The sequence below is a fragment of the Aedes albopictus genome, chromosome 1 (genome assembly GCF_035046485.1).
Source record: "Aedes albopictus strain Foshan chromosome 1, AalbF5, whole genome shotgun sequence".
Classification (NCBI taxonomy): domain Eukaryota; kingdom Metazoa; phylum Arthropoda; class Insecta; order Diptera; family Culicidae; genus Aedes; species Aedes albopictus.
In genome coordinates, this window is record NC_085136.1 from 265,620,188 (window position 1) to 265,638,909 (window position 18,722).

Consider the following 18,722-nt stretch of genomic DNA (forward strand, 5'->3'; position numbering starts at 1 on the left):
TCATTAGGGCCCATATAGCCGAGGCGGTAAACGCACGGGTATTCAGCATGACCATGCTGAGGGTGACGGGTTCGATTCCCGGTCGGTCCAGGATCTTTTCGTAAAGGAAATTTCCTTGACTTCCTTGGGCATAGAGTATCTTCGTGCCTGCCACACGATATACACATGCAAAATGGTCATTGGCAGAGGAAGCTCACAGTTAAAAACTGTGGAAGTGCTCATTGAACACTAAGCTGAGAAGCAGGCTTTGTCCCAATGAGGACGTTACGCCAAGAAGAAGAAGAAGAAGCTCTTATCATTAAATGACATTTTTGTCTTGCATTGCATAAATATGAAAATTGTGAGGCAAGCACAATGACGCACTTCGTTCGTTTAACTAAATCAACATCTTGACATATATGTATTCCTCAGAATCTATTTATCTCATTTCGTCAACCGACGTAGACTAGTACATTATACATATACATATTTTTTTCTTATTTCTTAGTAATATAATTATGAAATACATTGATAAATATATTTAAAAAATAAAATTTAGTAGTGTTTTGTTTTTTAAGTGTTCCTATTTCTAATGGTACGAAAATATGTTTTCAAATTTTGCCTAGACATGGTAAAGTCAATCGTTTCGCAATGTTTATTATAAGCAACCATCATGCGATTTATAGGCCCAAATTTGGCGTAGTTTGTTCGGTGGTGGTTACTTGTGAAAATATTTCGACTTCTTGATTGCCGAGTAGGTATATAAAAATTTAGTTTTGATAAGATTTCAGGCGAGTCTATACGATGCGAAACGATATCGTTTACGAATGAAATCATTGCGATTTCACGCCGCTCTTGCAGAGTTTGTATGTCAATAAGCATGCAGCGTGCTTTGTAAGACGAAAGTGGAAATGATGTCCAGCCTAATTTACGAAGAGCAAAAAGTAGAACTTGTTTTTGCACTGATTCTAATCTTTCTTCGTGCGTGGTTGAAAGTGCTGCAGTATTCTAAAATAGATCTAACATAGGCAATATAAAGTGTTTTAATTGTATATGGGTCATGAAAGTTATAGCAGAAGCGCTTAATGAACCCTAGCATATTATTAGCCCTGTGAATGATTCCGTTGTAGTGGTCAACGAATGTAAGTTTAGAATCTAAGATTACTCCTAAATCCCTAACCCTTTCACATTTTTCCACATTCTTATTTCCTAATGCAATTGAGACATTCGGTGTTGTTCTTTTTCTGCTAAATGATATTAAGTTGCATTTTTTAACAGTCAGTTCTAATAGGCTTTCGTTGCACCATGTGTAGAATATTTCTATTTCATTGCAGAATACATTGATGTCTTCATCATTTCTTATTTCCAAAAAGAGCTTCATGTCATCGGCATAAGAGAGGATTCTCCTCAGAATCTTGAGAGAATTTTTCCTCAGATTCCTGAAAATATTCTGCTCAGAGAATTCTCCTCAGAATCCTGAGAAGACTCTCCTCAGAACCCTGAGAGGATTCTGCTCACAATTCAGAGAATTCCTGTCTGAATCCTGCGAGGATTATGCTCACAATCCTAAGAAGATTCTCCTTAGAATCCTGAGAGGATTCACTTCAGCATCCTGAGAGGATTCTCCTCGCAGTCTTGAGAAAATTCTCATCTAAACCCTGAGAGGATTCTGCTCAGAATCCTGAGAGGATTCTCATTAGAATCTTGAAAGAATTTCACCTCTGAGCCCTGAGAGGATAATCCTCAGAATTCTGAGAGGATTCTGCTTAGAATCCTGAAAGCATACTCCTCAGAATCCCGGGAGAATACTCCTCAGAATTAAAGAGGAATTAAGAGGATTCTCCTCAAAACCCCGAGTGGATTCTCCTCGGAATCCTGAGAGGATTCTCCTCGGAATCCAAAGAGGATTTTCCTCCAAATCCCGAGAGGATTCTCCTCGGACTCCTGAGAGGATTCTCCTCGGAATCCTGAGAGAATTATCCCCAAAATCCTGAGAGGATTCTCCTCGGAATCCTAAGAGGATTCTCCTCAGAATCATGGGATGATTCTCCTCAGAAACATGAGAGGATTCTCCTTGGAATCCTGAGGAAGATTCTCCTGAGAATCCTGAGAGGATTCTCCTGAGAATCCTGAGAGGATTCTGCTGAGAATTATGAGAGGATTCTGCTCACAATCATGAGAGGATTTTGCTCAGAATACTGAGAAGATTCTCATCAGAATTCTGAGAGGATTCTCCTCAGAATCCAGAGAGGATTCTTCTCAGAATCCTGAGAGGATTCTACTCACAATTCCGAAAGAATCCTGTTCAGAATCCTGAGAGGATTCTGCTCAGAATCCTGAGAAGATTCTCCTTAGAAACCTGAAGGGATTCTCTTCAGAATTCTGAGAGGATTCTCCTCAGAATCCTGAGAAAATTCTCATCGAAACCCTGAGAGGATTCTGCTCAGAATCCTAAAAGGATTCTAATCAGAATCTTGAAAGAATTTCACCTCTGAGCCCTGAGAGGATAATCCTCAGAATTCTGAGAGGATTCTGCTAAGAATTCTGAGAGCATTCTTCCTCAGAATCCCGGGAGAATTCTCCTCAGAATCCTTAGAGGATTCTCCACAAAATCCTGAGAGGATTCTCCTCAGAATCCTGAGTGGATTCTCCTCGGAACCCTGAGAGGATTCTCCTCGGAATCCTAAGTGGATTCTGTTCAGAATCATGAGAGGATCCTCAGAAACATGAGAGGATTCTCCTCGGAATCCTGAGAAGATTCTCCTGAGCATCCTGAGAGGATTCTGCTGAGAATCATGAGAGGATTCTGCTCACAATCATGAGAGGATTTTGCTCAGAATACTGAGAAGATTCTCCTCGAAATCCTATGAGAATTCCCCTCGGAATCCTGGGTGGATTCTCCTCGGAATCCTGAGAAGATTCTCCTGAGCATCCTGAGAGGATTCTCCTCAGAATCCTGAGAGGATTCTCCTCAGAATCCTGAGAGGATTCTCCTCAGAATCCTGAGAGGATTCTCCTCAGAATCCTGAGAGGATTCTCCTCAGAATACTGAGAGGATTCTCCTCAGAATCCTGAGAGGATTCTCCTCAGAATCCTGAGAGGATTCTCCTCAGAATCCTGAGAGGATTCTCCTCAGAATCCTGAGAGGATTCTCCTCAGAATCCTGAGAGGATTCTCCTCAGAATCCTGAGAGGATTCTCCTCAGAATCCTGAGAGGATTCTCCTCAGAATCCAGAGAGGATTCTCCTCAGAATCCTGAGAGGATTCTCCTCAGAATCCTGAGAGGATTCTCCTCAGAATCCTGAGAGGATTCTCCTCAGAATCCTGAGAGGATTCTCCTCAGAATCCTGAGAGGATTCTCCTCAGAATCCTGAGAGGATTCTCCTCAGAATCCTGAGAGGATTCTCCCCAGACTCCTGAGAGGATTCTCCTCAGACTCCTGAGAGGATTCTCCTCAGACTCCTGAGAGGATTCTCCTCAGAATCCTGAGAGGATTCTCCTCAGAATCCTGAGAGGATTCTCCTCAGAATCCTGAGAGGATTCTCCTCAGAATCCTGAGAGGATTCTCCTCACAATCCTAAGAGGATTCTCCTCACAATCCTGAGAGGATTCTCCTCACAATCCTGAGAGGATTCTCCTCACAATCCTAAGATGATTCTCCTCAGAATCCTGAGAGGATTCTCCTCAGAATCCTGAGAGGATTCTCCTCAGAATCCTGAGAGGATTCTCCTCAGAATCCTGAGAGGATTCTCCTCAGAATCCTGAGAGGATTCTCCTCAGAATCCTGAGAGGATTCTCCTCAGAATCCTGAGAGGATTCTCCTCAGAATCCAGAGAGGATTCTCCTCAGAATCCAGAGAGGATTCTCCACAGAATCCTGAGAGGATTCTCCACAGAATCCTGAGAGGATTCTCCACAGAATCCTGAGAGGATTCTCCTCAGAATCCTGAGAGGATTCTCCTCAGAATCCTGAGAGGATTCTCCTCAGAATCCTGTGAGGATTCTCCTCAGAATCCTGAGAGGATTCTCCTCAGAATCCTGAGAGGATTCTCCTCAGAATCCTGAGAGGATTCTCCTCAGAATCCTGAGAGGATTCTCCTCAGAATCCTGAGAGGATTCTCCAGAGAATCCTGAGACAATTTTGATAGGATTCTCCTCAGAATCCTGAGAGGATTCTCCTCAGAATCCAGAGAGGATTCTCCTCAGAATCCTGAGAGGATTCTCCTCAGAATCCTGAGAGGATTCTCCTCAGAATCATGAGAGGATTCTCCTCAGAATCCTGAGAGGATTCTCCTCAGAATCCTGAGAGGATTCTCCTCAGAATCCTGAGAGGATTCTCCTCAGAATCCTGAGAGGATTCTCCTCAGAATCCTGAGAGGATTCCCCTCAGAATCTTGAGAGGCTTCTGCTCAGAACCCTCAGAGGATTCTGCTCAGAATCCTGAGAGGATTCTGCACAGAATCCTGAGAGGATTCTGCTCAGAATGCTGAGCTGATATACTGATAGGATTCTCTTCAGAACTCTGAGAGGATTCCCCTCAAAATCTTGAGAGTCTCTCCTCGGCGTCCTGAGAGAATTCTCCTCGGAATTCAAAGAGGACTATCCTCTCCTGAGAGAATTTCTCCTCAGAACCCTGAGAGGATTCTCCTCAGAATCCTGAGAGGATTCTCCTCAGAATCCTGAGAGGATTCTCCTCAGAATCCTGAGAGGATTCTCCTCAGAATCCTGAGAGGATTCACCTCAGAATCCTGAGAGGATTCTCCTCAGAATCCTTAGAGGATTCTCCTCAGAATCCTTAGAGGATTCTCCTCAGAATCCTGAAAGGATTCTCCTCAGAATCCTGAGAGGATTCTCCTCAGAATCCTGAGAGGATTCTTCCGAGAATCCTGAGAGGATTCTCCAGAGAATCCTGAGAGGATTCTGCTCAGAATTCTGAGAGGATTCTGCACAGAAACCTGAGAGGATTCTGCTTATAATCCTGAAAGATATCTGCTCAGAATCCTGAGACAATTTTGATCCGCATCCTGAGAGGACTCTGCTCAGGAAAAAATCGAATCAACATTCAAAAACGTTTGTCAAGTTTATTTTATTTGCGAGAAGTAGTATTCCCTATAACGGAACGTTCATAAATTATGTTACACAAACACTTCATTTACAGTCATTCCATAGACAATCGATACATTAAAGGTTTTTACGCGTATTTTATGAGCGAGAAAAGGTATCAAAGGTTTTAGAGGGTTCCATGATGCTTTAGGGAGGCTACTAGGAGCATTTCAAGACGTTACTTGATGTTTCAGGGAGGTTTCAGAAGCGTTTTAGGGGGCTTCAGGGGGCTCCACGATGTTTCAGGGTTGAAACATGGGGTTCGAGGGGGTTTTAAGCGAAATTTCAGAGGCATTTTAAGAATCTTCAGAGAATTTTCGGCGGGTTGCCGAAACGTTTCAGAGGCATTACATAGGCGTTTTCAGGAGTTTCTGAAGGTAGTTGTGGGTTCAAGAAGGTAACACACCTGAAAAGACCCTCCGGAATCCCCGAAAACACCCCTGAAGCCCTTTGCAATGCTTCGGGTTTAAGCTGAAGATCGTTCGGAACTCCCTAAAATCCCGTCGAACCCATTGTAACGTACCTTAGACCCCCCCCCCCCCCGAAACCCTCGAAAACGCCTCAAAAGTCCCCTTAAAACCCCATCGGTACCATGTAACGCACCTTAAACTTTCCGAAACCCTTGCAAACGCCTATGTAAGGCCCTTGAAACCAGGAATTCCTCCAGGGATTCTTCCAGGGATCCCTTCACGGATTCCCCCAAGTACTCTTTCATGGAATTGCTTCAGAGATTCCTAAAAGAACTCTTCCAGGATTTTTCCAGGATTTCTTCAGGATTCCTCCAGCGATTTCTCCAGGATTTTTTTTCAGGGATTCCTCCAGAAACTCCACCAGGAGTTCCATTAGGGATTCCTTCAGCGATTCCTCCTAGGATTCCTTCAGGGATTCCTCCAAGAACTTCTCCAGGAATTCCTCTAAATTTTCTTACATTACTTCCTCCGAGATTTCCTCCAGGAATTCCTTCAGGATTTTCTCCAGTAAATCACCCAGAGATTCCTCCAGGAATTTCTCCAGTGTTTTATTTGAGAATTCCCCCAAAAAATCCTTCAGGAATTCCTCCAGAAAATTATTCCAGGGATTCCTCTAAGAATTCCTCTAGGAATTCCTCCAAGATTTCCTACATTACTTCGTCCGGGATTTCCTCCAGTACCCGACTAGAAAATTATATCAAGTTTGTATCATATTGTGTTATGATGTTATAATATTTTTCTCTAACTTATTATGTTATAAACTAGCTGCAGGATGATGTTAAAATAACTAAAGTTGTAACGAAAAGTACACTGGATCAATCAAGATTATATCCTATTTTGTTATAATCATATTAAAATTATAACAAAATGTGATATGAATTTTAGCTTCTGGATTACTGATTTCTATCATAATTTGATATAATTTTGTTACATTATTTCTCAAATATCGAAGATTCAAAACTAAATTATAACTCAATGAGTTATAGAACAACATTTATAATATAATGTGATATAATTGAGTTATAGTATTTTGAAAACACCAAGGATGTTGAACATGATTAAATCACAATGAGTTATAAATATCATGATTTATTAGGATTATATTATATTTTTGTTACAATTTTCTAGTCGGGTATTTTGTCAAGGGATTCTTCCAGGAATTCCTCTAGTGATTGCTTTAGGAATTCCTCCAGAGATCCAAGAATCCAAGAATTCCTGCAAAAATTACTCCAGGGATTCCTCCAAGAATTCCTCCACGATTTACTCCAGGAATTCCTCCAAAGATTTCTTTAGAAATTCCTCCAGAGCTTTCTTCAGGAATTTCTCCAGAAATGGGGTTTTCCTCCAGGATTTTCTCCAAGGATTTCTTCAGGAATCCCTCCAGTATATTCTGCAAGAATTCCTCTTTAGGAATTCCTTCAGCGATTCCTCCAGGAATCCCTCCAGGTATTCTTCCAGGGATTCCTCCCGGAAATCTTCCAGGGAATTCTCCACAAATTTCTCCAGCGATTCTTCCGGGAATTACTCCAGATGTTCCTCTGGTGACTTCCTCTAGAGAAAGGGTTCCTTTGAAATATTTGTCAGGGAGTCTTCTGTAAATTTTTCAAGAGCTTACCTCAGGGATTCCCTAGGGAATGCCTCGAGGGTTTTCTCCAACGATGGTTTTGGGGCTGATCCTAGGATTCCTCCAGGGATTTCCCTCTGGAAGTTCCGTGGGAATTCCTTCAGAAATTTCTTCAATGATTCCTCTTGGAATGTCTTCAAGGAGTTGCCTAAATATTTTCCAGCGATTCCTCGAGGATTCCTCTAGCAGTTTCTGTAGGAATTTATCCAATGATTCTTACAATAATTCCTTTGAGGAGTATTTTAAACATTTCTCCAGGGAATCAATCTTGTATTCACCAAGAGAAAACTCTGTCAGAATTCTCCCTGAGATTCCTCCCAGAATTTCTCTAAAGATTACACTATTAAGCCAGGCCTTAGCGAAAAACAGCACCTTTTTATGTTTGTATATGTGAATTCCTCCACAAATACATAAGTTATAATTGTAACATCTTTAAATGCTTCCAGGATATTTCTATGGGAGTATGTAAATGTACATAACGACGCGTTTGATCGCCTTCCAGATAGCAATTGTTCTTCCTCTACAAGTGGTCGAGGAAGCGGTGCCTGTACGGTAGGCAAACAGTTTCAAACAATAAACAAATCGCTTTCGCTCTTCGTACATATGTATATACAACAGAAGTGGTTATATTTGCGGTTTAGGGGAAGATGATATAGATCGATGAGATTAGAATTGAACCTCATGACAACTAAGTTGCCGGGTCATTAATTGGCTCGGTAGCTTAGTTGGTAAAGCACTTGTCTAGCAAATAAGGGTCGTGAGTTCAAATCTCACCTGAGCTGTGGATTTTTTCCCAATTTAACCAATAATTTACCCATCTTGTACGTTGAGTTATTTGAAATTCATCTCTTTATAAGTTTTTTGTTGGAATCTCCAGAAGAATTCCTGGATATCCTAGAATAGTCTGTGAAAAATTGCCTGTAAGAATCTGTGGAGACCAACTTGAAATATTTTTGAAAGAATTTTTGAAGTTATTCCTGATAAAAAAAAAACATAAGGATTCTCTGGAGGATATTCTAAAAATCTCCAGAAGGTTTTACGGAGGAATTTCTGAAGAAATCCATGTAAGGCATTCCAAAAAAATTACCTTTGGAGAAATTGTGGATGAAATCAATGGCGGATTTTCTAACGGAATACCTGGGGAAATTTATGAAAAAAAAAAATACAAGTTCATGATTTTCTGGAAGAGTTTATGGGAAAACTCATGGTTTTGTAGAGGGACTTCAGCAGAAATTTATGGAGAAATCTTTAGTGCACATGGAATAATTTTGGAAGAAATCAATGGTAAATTCTCTAAGCGATATGAGAGATTTCTTCTCAGAGGCATTTCAGAAAACAAACCCTGGGTGGGATTTCTAAAGGAATCTCTTAAGGATTTTCTATAGGAAAAAATGTGAAATAGAAGTAAGGAGAAATAGAAGCTTAAGCCCCCAGAAAATTTATAGAATCTGTGGAGAAATTTCTGAAGGTATCTTGAAAGAAATTTCCAAATTTATCCACGAAAGATTTTTTGAAAGAATTTTTTAAAGGACACTATGGCAGTTTATCTAATAAAATCTTTGAAAAATATTAGAAGAAAACCTTTAACCAATTTCTGAATAAATTACTAGATAACTTCTGAATGTCTCCCTAGAGGAGTTTCTATAGATATCTATCGAAAAATTTCGTGAAAAATCTTCAGAAGAATTTTTGATTTTCTGTTTTGAGTTTCTGTGAGAATTTCTGGAGGAATTGTTTGAGAATTCCTAAAAGAAATCCCTAGAAGAATTTCTGAAAGAATTTTTGAAAGATTCTCTGAAGGAAACCTAGCAAGAATATGTTGGAATCCCAGCACAGTGGACACTTTACTCGGTACCTAACCGATCTACGGATAAATTCCCGTCCCGAAATCGCGTGATACGGAGAAAGAAAAACTTTGTACAAGGAGTGCTATTTACAGACGTCTATTTACAAACAACTCTAAGTACGGACTAAGAACAAAAACAATAACAAACATTGTCATATCCATCAGCATATATGCTTCGTCAACTGTTCAAATCTCACGCATACATTCATGGACACTCACGAGCAACTGCCATCATCATCTTACCAGGGGGTTGTCACATCACTCTTATTTCAAGTCCTACCAGGGGGCTGCCACTACTCTACTACAACACTCCTCCTTAGTGGCAGTCCACTGACATACTCCTCCTGAACCAAAACGCTTTACTCCTCCTGAGTCGAACCGTGTTGATTACTGCTGCAGGTAGTACAATCCGCCGCACTTTTCACCCACTGCAAGTACCTTCTCACCATCCATGATTCTACAACTTCTCGATCCAAAAACCACGGTATAGCCATCTTCTGTTATTCGGCTGACGGATAGCACGTTCCTTGATAATTCTGGCACGTACAACAGCTCTTTAATCTTCACTTCCACTTGCTCGCCATACATTCCAACTCCAACAATTCTTCCTTGGCCGCTACCTTTTGCTTTGACCGCTTTTCCATCTGCTAAGACCACTTCTTCTGCACAAGGATTCCACCAACCGAGATTCATCGTTGAATTCGTCATGTGCCTCGTGCATCCAGTATCGATTATCCACCTTCCAGCGTCCACATCACTTCCGGTAGTCAGATTAAAACATACATCCCGAGAACATGCACCATCGTTCACTGGATCTATATGCTGCAAAGTTGTTGACTTGACTTGCTGGCTTTGCTTCTTCATATTAGCTCTTGTCTCCTCCAACAACACTGGGCAGTTCCTCTGGAAATGCCCGCCGCGTCCACAGTAGTAACATACACGAACAAAACTTCTCCTATTTTCTTGCTGTTCTGTAGATTTCATCGCTTTCTCTTGATCATTCTCATTCATTTGTTTTTCACTTTTTCTTCGTCCTTCATCCAGCAGCTTCCCCTTGACATAGTCTAATTTCAAGTCTTCTTCCGGGCGGCCTTCTAGAGCGGTTACGAGCGGGCTGTAGGGTTCCGGTAAGCTCGATAACAAAATCGCCACAACCAGATGCTCCTTAAGTATTTCTCCCATCCTAGCAAGCCGATGTACCGACGCCGAGACCTCCGCCAGATGTTCGGACATGTTTCCTCCTTCGTCCAAACGCAACGAGCAAAGTCGTCGTAGAACATGGATCTTATTTGATAATGATCCACGCTCGTGATAGCTCTTCAGCTTCTCCCACATCTCTTTTGCCGTTGCTGCCTCCATGATGTGGATCAACTGGCTGTCCTCCAGTGCCAGTCCAATCATCGCTCTAGCCTTTTCGTCCTTTCTGGTCCACGCTGAAGTCACATCCGCTGACTCTGGCTTAGGGTCCTTAACCAGTGTCCACAAATCTTCACGCATCAACAATAGCTCCATCCTGAAGCGCCAAGTCGACCAGTTGACATCACTCAACCGATCGAACGTAATTTTTGCATCTGCCATTTTAAAACTATTTAGATGGTCGTTTTTCGTCGCACAAAATTTCCACTTTGGACCACTGCGTTGCGTTCAATGCCGATCAGTCGTCTACTCTTTCGTCCACACAAATTCCCTCCTTTTGTTTCAACACAACAATCGGCGCGATTTTCAGTCAAATCTGTTCGTATGACTTGAACAACAATGTCCGTACTGCCGCACTACTTCATTTGCCTACTTTCTTGCAAAGTATTTAGCACTTCTTCCAAATAAATATTTCTTCCAAATCTGCTCTTCGATAACAGTATTTATTTGAACTGATAGCAATCAGTATCTGAAACGTTCACTTAAACGCACTTCACAACATTTGTCTTCGAACAAAGCACACTTCAAACGCTCTTTCTTCCGATATCTGGGCCCATGACCTGTTGGAATCCCAGCACAGTGGACACTTTACTCGGTACCTAACCGATCTACGGATAAATTCCCGTCCCGAAATCGCGTGATACGGAGAAAGAAAAACTTTGTACAAGGAGTGCTATTTACAGACGTCTATTTACAAACAACTCTAAGTACGGACTAAGAACAAAAACAATAACAAACATTGTCATATCCATCAGCATATATGCTTCGTCAACTGTTCAAATCTCACGCATACATTCATGGACACTCACGAGCAACTGCCATCATCATCTTACCAGGGGGTTGTCACATCACTCTTATTTCAAGTCCTACCAGGGGGCTGCCACTACTCTACTACAACAGAATATGCGAAGAAATACTCAAAATCTATAAAATAAAATACCATCATTCTATTTTCTTCTAGTCTTAGCCCATTTCGGTGCCCATCTGAGGCTGGCGCCCTTGGCGGGGGCCAACCTGGCCAACCGCACGCTACGGCTCTGTCTACCGTTCGGAATTTATGAGAAAAAGGGTAGAGGGTCATGTTAGATGGTAGGGTAGAGGGTTTGGGTGAAGGATAGAGTAGAGGGAGTGAAGTAGAAGGTTAGGGTAGAGGATAGGGTGGATGGTAGGGAAGAGGGTAGAATAGAGAGTAGGGTTGAGGGTAGGAAAAATGTTAGGGTAGAGAGTAGGGTAGACGATACGATTATGCACAATATACATTAGGGCAGTTCAGATTACAAACATGTTGAAAATTCAAAGCTCCCATATGTTCATTACAATCCTTGGTGCAAAACTAGAATCCTGTCAAATTTTCAGCCATTTCGGTGGTGATTTAATGGTGGCCCAAGAGCAAAATAAGTTTGTATGGGAATTACTATGGAGAATTTACAAAAAAAGTTCTACGCGTTGTAAAGCATTCACACATGGATAAAGTCATAGGGTAAACGTCAAATTGAATTCTTCATATCTCAATGATGAATAATGCCGAAGACCGGAACTTATTTTGACAATCGGCAAAAAAGATTTTTTTTTTCCTCCCCTGTTGGGGAAATTAAGCCACTGCGTCCAATAGGCTGAACTTTTGTGGCATGTCCCGTTTTGATATTCGCATCTAGCCAGCTAATTACCATTTGTCAAGTAATCAGCTACTGCCACGACGCGTCGTCTCCCAGTCAGGTGCAATGGAATTAATAAACTCCAAGACCTTCCCAGGTTTTGCAGACCAGATCTCACTGGGTTGCAAGCAACCACTATTTAGAAATCTTTGCCTGCGCGTGTATAAAGCACCACAACTGCAAAGCAGATGTTCCGAGGTTTCACGTTCCGTATTACAGAAACGACAGATATCACTCTGAATATGGCCAATATTTTTCAAGTGATACCTGCTCGGGCAGTGTCCAGTTACTAGGCCAGTGTATGTACATAGAGCTCTCTTGTTGAGCTCTAAGAGCTTTTTGGTTTTATAAGCATTTGGTGTTATAAATCGTTTTGACTGATTGCAATTTTTGACGTCCATCCAATTGGATATCACCCTCTGCTCAGCCCAGCGTTTCAGGTCAATTTTAATTGTACAGTTTGATATACCACAGAATGGTTCTGGACCAGCAAACTGTAAATTGGAACCACTTTTAGCAAGCTCGTCTGCCATTTCATTTCCTTCAATGCCACAGTGACCTGGAACCCAGTATAAGTTTACTGAATTCCCTTGGCACAGCCTGCGCAGTGAAAGAATGCATTCCCAGACAAGCTTTGAAGTACATTTGTAAGCGCACAATGCTTTTAGTGCAGCTTGACTATCTGAGAAAATACAAATATTTGCGTATCTGTATTTTCTCTCAAGGCAGATATTTGCGCATTTCAAAATAGCAAGAATCTCTACTTGAAACACCGTAGGATAGTGTCCCATCGCCACTGAAATTTGTATTCCAGGGCCGTAGATTCCCGCTCCCGTTTTTATTCCAACTTTTGAGCCATCTGTGAAGAATTTGATTGACCCTTGACGAACAGTGGGACCTCCGACTTCCCAATCTGCACGAGTTGTTTCGTGCAACTTGTAAGGAACATCATGGTTCTCCACAGGTTTCATCCAGTCTTTAATCATTTTCATTACTGGCCTATTTTGGAAGTATTGTGAAATGCTCAGGTGACCTACAAGATCACCTGGCATAAACATTTCAACTCGTTCAAGTCTCAGCAATTCCTTTTCTGCTTCTAATTGCACGTACTCGTGCAAAGGTAGCAGATTGAGAATCGCATCTAAAGCTTTTGATGGAGTGCTTCGCATCGCTCCTGTAACAGCAATGGACGCAAGACGTTGAATTTTCGCAAGCTTTGTTTGTGTGGTAACCTCTTTCGTTTTTGGCCACCAGACAAACGAAGCATACGTCACTTTTGGGCGGATTATGGCAGTATAAATCCACATTATCATTTTTGGTTTCAAGCCCCACTTCCTGCCAATAGTTTTGGAGCATAACCAGAACGCACTTGATGCCTAACCGATCACGGACTCAATTTGAGCATTCCAGTTCAGTTTAGCATCCAGTATCAAACCTAAGTATTTGACTCGATCACTAGGATGAATTTGTATCCCTCCAAGCCGAAAAGCTTTTAGGTTGATCTTCCTTCTCCTAGTGAAAGGGACAATTACGACTTTTGACGGGTTGATGCTAAGGCCCTCCTTAATACACCATGAATGTGTATAGTTTAGGGCCCTTTGCATTCTCTCCGAAACAGTTTCGTCATACTTTCCTCTCACTATTATGACTATATCGTCTGCAAAGCCCACAACTTCGAAACCTTTTTCCTTCAAGCTTCTTAGAAGATCGTCTACAACTAAGGACCACAATAGTGGTGAGAGGACTCCTCCTTGAGGGCAACCTTTCGTTGCCCTTACTGTTATAGAAGAACTTCCCAACTCAGAGGTGATTTCTCTTTTTGCAAGCACAGTATAAATCCAATGTATGATACATTGGTCGAAGTTTTTGTTCTCCATGGCACGCTTCATAGATGAATAGGAGGCATTATCAAATGCTCCTTCTATGTCTAAAAAGGCGCATAGAGCTATTTCTTTTGCTGAAAACGTTTTTTCCACTTTTGTTACTAGCGAATGAAGTGCTGTAACCGTTGACTTACCAGATTGATAAGCAAACTGGAAGTCAGATAGGGGATGGTCTTTTATGTAAGAAGAATTGATAAAATCCTTCAAAACCTTTTCCATAGTCTTCAACAAAACTGAAGAATGACTAATTGGCCTGTATGCTTTGGGATGCGTCTTGTCTCGCTTCCCCTTTTTTGGTATAAAGATAACTTTTACAAGTCTCCATTTTGATGGAACGTAATTCAATCTTAAACTAGCCTTGAACATCTCAATTAGTGATGGTACCAACACCGCTTCTCCATTTTGAATCAGTGCTGGAAATATTCCATCAACTCCTGCAGATTTAAAAGGCTGAAAAGATCTAATTGCATTTTCCACTCTGGCCTTCGTGAAGATTTCATCAGCTAAATCTGAGGTGGTGTTTATTGTCCTAGTTGACTCCGAAGAGTTTATACTAGGACATCCTTCACCTTCCAGAGATATAGTATCATTGGAATCCACACTTAGAACCGAACCCGGAAAATGGGTTTCCATCATCAAAAAAAATCATAAAAGATATTAAACAAATTCTCACTCGCATGCGCATCATCATACTCGACGTCCTGCAAGGTGTGCAAGATGCTAGCACGCATACTATGATTGCGTGTCAAGCGTGTCGGTCGAGCTGTGGTCTTCTGCTCAAGCATGCATGGATCAAGATTGATTAATAACTTTTATCTCGTGAGTCGAAATGAGTTGCGGTCTTCGGCAACATTCCTCGTTGAGATCTGAAGAATTCAATTTGACTTTGAGCCTATAACTTCATCCATGTGTTGATGCTCTACAGCAGTGATCCTCAAGCCTACTTTTTCAACTGCTTGTATTGCCACACCTAGGGGCTGTCCATAAACAACGTGGTCATGAGGGGGGGGGGGGTTTCGGCCAATGACCATTTTGTATGGACAAATAAAAAAAATTGTATGGACTAATGACCAGGGGGGGGGGTTGAAAAGTCCCAAAAAAATGACCACGTGGTTTATGGACAGCCCCCTAGACTGATTTGAGAAACATTCAACACGTTATTCTTGAGTATTTCGGGGGTACAACAACTTCCATAAGAAATATTGTTAGAAATTATACGGCAACATAGAGAACTAAACGTCATGTGCGGCCCGCGGGCCGCACTTTGGTGACCACGGCTCTACAGCGTGAAGAACATTTTTTTGAAAATTCTCCATAGTAATTCCCATATAAACCTGTTTTGCTTTTGGGCCACCATTAAATCACCACCGAAGTGGCTGAAAATTTGACAGGACTCTAGTTTTTCACCAAGGATTGTAATGAACATATGGGAGCTTTGATAGAGGATAGAGGGTTGGAATAGAGGGCAAAGAAGACAGTAACCCGATCAGAAAGGCATAACAAAAATGTAACAGAATTATATCAGCGGTTGATAGATATATCAACGTTTGTTATATTTAGATATATTTGACAAAAATGATTTGAAAACCTTATTTAATTATATCAGAATTATAACAAGGTCAGTTATAATACAAAAAAAATATTTTGATCATCTTTATGTGAACATTATAACAAACTCAGTTATAGTTTTGAAAATGCAGTTTATGTCAAATGAATATTTTACAGGTGATGTTTGGTACGCAATTACGCCGCTGTGTGGTGCTACTGCGCTTGTGAAATACAGGATTTTTGACAATTTCGAATCATGATCCAGACCTTTAAGAAAATTCAGGTTATTCAATAAATTTATTTATTGACATACTTGTATTTGGTCGGCGTTAAGTCAGAGAGGACCATGTGTCTTTAACCATATTTCTAGAAAAACGAGTTTAAAGTTTGCAACTCTATAAGTTTTGAGTTTTTCAACAAATGTTCTTGAATTTTTGCCATGAACCTTATTAACTATTCATAAAAGCATCGCTCTGTATTGATCGTGAAAACATGAAAAATAAAGCTTGAAACCGAGAAATTGCTAAGTAATTGACTGTACTTAGTCCAGTCTGAGTGAACGATTTTTGGAAAATCTACAACCAACTACAGTTTGCACTCAAGTTTTCACATATTTGATGAAAAAATGATGCACAAGTAGGACAACAGTTAATAGGAGTGGTGTATAATGTGAGCAGGAAGTTTGAAATTTGATCTTTCTGTCATAACCCTGATGATTCTTCTTCTTCTTCTTCTTCTTCTTGGCGTTACGTCCTCATTGGGACAAAGCCTGCTTCTCAGTGTTCTATGAGCACTTCCACAGTTATTAACTGAGATCTTCCTCTGCCAATGACCATTTTGCATGCTATTCTATATAGGTATAGCAACGCACAGCAACGTAGTTAAAAAAAATAAGAAATGAGTATCCCAGCAGTTGTCATTGTAGTTGAGCCACACAGAGTACATATCTAGTAAAATTTAATGCCCAACGTATGCAATGATTTAACCCTCCTAATATGTTAGGCTTTTGCACCACGAAGGCGTAGCGTACGTTCAGCGTGCTTGTCTGGGTCATATTGACCCCAACTTCCTACTAGGGTTAATGCAACTCTCAAACGGTCACCTGAAGCTATGATAAGTAAGGCAACAAAATGGATATGAAAAGAATGACTTTCATTGAAACTGTTAACACTCATGAAGTAAGTTTTAAGTTTCACAATCCTCCATAGGTTTTGCAGTTTGTAGTCCCATTCAAGATTGTTTTAATAAATTATGCTGAAATAAGAAGTTTTATCATTGTTATTGAATTAACATGATACAACTGAAACAATTAGTCGCCTGCAAAAGAAAATCACCTTAGTTTTTGAAGAATTGATTATTAACAAAATAATTTGTGGAGCTTTGAAATTTATATCTAATATGGTCACGCCATGTCGTTAGTCACGTTTCATTGCCATGCAATTAACGTCCATATCAATTCAGTAGAAATACAGCTTCTTATTATCTGCAAACATGTGGTGTGGATATTACATACTCAAAGATGAAGGAAGGTCGTTGATAAATAAGGCTAACATCAATGGTCCTGAAACCGATCCTTGTGGCACGCCCGAAAGAGTACCTATCGGGCTTCAATGATTTCCTTTAGCTTCCACAATTTTAAAGCGGTTATTCAATTAGGATTTACTCAATGAAACAGAATCTCAACTGAAAACAAATAGATATGATAATCTGTGCAGTAGTTCAAAATGAGAAACACTGTTGAAAGCTTTTAAAAAACTAATCAATAGCAGAAGGCTATTTCTTTTTTACCGATGTGTTGATGGACATCGTCATGCATCTTGAGCAAATGCCGAAACAAATGCCGAACACGTGCTTTCAACTAGTGGGGGAATTTCTTATTTAAACTATTTTTGCTGAAAATAAAAACATTAAATGATATCACGAGGCAAAGCATACGCCACAGAATTGCTTTAGTATGTCAATTCTTGTACCATGTAATGTTGAAATTGTGCTTTAAACACTGCATTTTTTTTATTTTACAAGCCATCTAAATCTGACAATCTCCAGAAATGCACACTAAAGCCACGATGTGGTGAAACCACAGACTACTGCATAACTTTGCCATAGGCAGGAACTCCCTTGATAATTATTTAATAACACATGTCGAAATGTTCTGATTTAATTGCTCGCTAGCACCAAGAGAAGGTGAAATTGTATACACCTCGTCCTTTTTTTACGTCCATGCTTGGCTGAGCGACAAAAAATTCTACTGCTAAGACAATGAGCAAACTCAACAGTTTTATATTTTTTAAAACATCTTCGTGATTAGGAGAAGTGTACAAAAATATAAAAATGTGTATTTTAATTATTATTTTGTCGCTAGAAATTTTTTTCGCTAAGCCCCAATAGTGGACGTAAAATAAGGTTTAGGTGTACCACTCTTTTCACTGTTTAGCCATTAACTATCTCTACAACTTTGATGAAGATACGACATTTATTTCTGGTCTGAATCATGAGATAAAGCATGCCAAAATGCAGAGCAAATGATTGAGTTACAATTATAATCAAATTATATCCACTTCTGTTATTATATCCTAAGATGACGTAATTGCGATCAACTGTATCAAGAACACTTTTATGTGACGTCATATTTTCTCTCCCCTGTACGTTGGACAAATGAGTCTATTTATATACCAGCCGCCAAAACGAAGAACCACTTGATCATATACCGCCCTTCACTTCAAGTGCTGCAATGGTCTCATTGATAAAGGCGCCGGATTGCAGTTAAAGGCTGGCGTCCTTGGTTCGATTCCCGTCTGGGTGAGGGTTTTTTATATACTACGTAGGGCAAGTTTTTTATACAAAAACTTTTCGCTAAAAATAAATAACACTCTTAATAAAAATTACCCAAAAAATGAGTTAAAATTTACCCAACTCAATTTTTACCCAATATATTTATATCTAATTTATAACAACATGTGTTATAACTTTTTGATCATTCCAATATTTATTATATCTCACGTTGTTATAAATTTGATAAAATTGTATCAACACCTGTTATAATTATGTTATGGCTAGAGCAATTTTAGTTATATTTTTTGTTATTTTAACACCTAACCGGCGAATTTTATAACTCATTCTGTTATGAAAAATCTTTGAAATAAATAACTCATTCGGTTATAATTTTGTTATGCCTTTCTGATCGGGAAGGTAGAGGCTA

General features: G+C 40.2%; 1 non-coding gene across 1 annotated transcript; it reads left to right on the top strand.

Moving 5' to 3' along the window:
* The first annotated feature begins 7,885 nt into the window (after nucleotides 1-7,885).
* Nucleotides 7,886-7,957, top strand: Trnaa-agc (transfer RNA alanine (anticodon AGC)). Its single transcript has one exon. It is a non-coding gene; the product is annotated as a tRNA-Ala (tRNA).
* The last annotated feature ends 10,765 nt before the right edge of the window (nucleotides 7,958-18,722 follow it).